Source organism: Colobus angolensis, unplaced genomic scaffold (assembly GCF_000951035.1).
Source record: "Colobus angolensis palliatus isolate OR3802 unplaced genomic scaffold, Cang.pa_1.0 Scaffold222, whole genome shotgun sequence".
NCBI classification, from domain to species: domain Eukaryota; kingdom Metazoa; phylum Chordata; class Mammalia; order Primates; family Cercopithecidae; genus Colobus; species Colobus angolensis.
In genome coordinates, this window is record NW_012115400.1 from 1,351,186 (window position 1) to 1,353,100 (window position 1,915).

Consider the following 1,915-nt stretch of genomic DNA (forward strand, 5'->3'; position numbering starts at 1 on the left):
AGACCAGCCTGGCCAACATGGCAAAACCCCATTTCTACTAAAAATACAAAAATTAGCCAGGTGTGCTGGCACACACCTGTAATCCCAGCTACTTGGGAGGCTGACGTGGGAGAATCGCTTGAACCCAGGAGGTGGAGGTTGCAGTGAGCCGTGATTGTGCCACTGCACTCCAGCCTGGGTGACAGAGCGAGACTCTGTCTCAAAAAATAAAATAAAATAAAAATATTTAAAAAGCATCAAAGACCTTGTATGACACTGAAGAATTATCAGGAGAGAACAGGGAAAAGGACTGGAGCTCAAATAGATGACTTAGGGTTGATTCTAAAACAGGGATATTTGTGAGTAAAGACAGCAAAGACATAAAGCTTGGCTTTTGTCATTCTCAAGAGTAGAGTGGGCTGGGTGCAGTGGCTTATGCCTATAATCCCAGCAGGTGGGAGGCTGAGGTGGGAAGATCACTTGAGCCCAGGCGTTTCACACCAGCCTGGACAACATAGTGAGACCCCATCTTTAAAAAAAAAAAACACAGCTAGGTGTGGTGGCATGCACCTGTAGTCCCAGCTACTTGGGGGGCTGAGGCAGGAGGATCGCTTGAACCCAGGAGGTCAAGGCTGCATTGAGCTGAGATTGCGACACTGCACTCTAGCCTGGGTAACAAGGTGAGACCCTGTGTCAAAAAAAAAAGAGAGAGAGAGATAGAGTGGACATGGGTGAAAGTCCTTCAGCAACTGGGAAGGTAAACTTTAGAGAAGCATCTTCTGCTGTTTATCAAGACTCTAATCCATGGGCATTCACTGAAAGGCAGAGATGTATTTTTAGTGGCTTCATGCATTAGAGCAATGGGAGGTGGAGCTTACCATTCACCAAATGGAAGACGCTATGTAACAGTTGCTATACTGGGTTGAAAACTGAAGAATTTTACTCTGGTTGTTGGGGTGGACTGTACTCCCAGGAATTTTTCTGTGTGGCCACAGAACTTCAAACCATGTGTCTGAACTGTTAAGTACCTTAGATATCTAATAGTGGAAACTGTTCAGAGTAAGATAGTAGTGCCTTAGGTCTTACAGTATACATAAAAGTATTTTTTCAAATAAAATGTCCAGAAAACAATCAAATATCACAAGGCATGTAATAAAGCAGGGCAGCCAGAACAATAGAAACAATAGACTACAGAAACATACACACATACACACACAGACACACAAGGGCTCCAGATGTTGGAATTATCAGACACAGATTGTAACGCTTACTATGTTCAAGGAAATAAAAGTCTAATTTTAAGATCTCAGTGGCCGGGCAGTGCAGCTCACACTTGAAATTCCAGCACTGTATAAGGATGAGGCAGACAGATCACTTGAGACCAGAAGTTCAAGACCAGCCTGGGCAGCATAGCAAGACTTCATCTCTATAACAAACAATAACAAACAAAAATTTAAAAATAAATTCGTGGATTTAGGCACGTTTGTTATGTTTCAATTCACTGCAGTTATTGTCCTGATTGATTTCAAAATATTGTTTTTTCTTTTTTGTCCAGTGGAAGCCTCTTCAAGTTGGCTTTTGAATTCTTTTGACACAACCCTGGTCACCAATAAAGTTGCCTTTTGATTGATTGATTGATTGATTGAGAAGGAGTCGCGTTCTGCTGCCCAGGCTGGAGAGCAGTGTCGTGATCTCCACTCACTGCAACCTCTGCCTCCCAGATTCAAGTGATTCTCCTGACTAAGCCTCCTGAGTAGCTGGGATTACAGGCACATGCCACCACGCCCGGCAAATTTTTGTATTTTTAGTAGAGATGGGGTTTCAACATGTTGACCAGGCTGGTCTGGAATGCCTGACCTCGTGATCCACCTGCCTCGGTCTTCCAAAGTGCTGGGATTACAGGCGTGAGCCACTGCGCCCGGCCTAAAGTTATCTT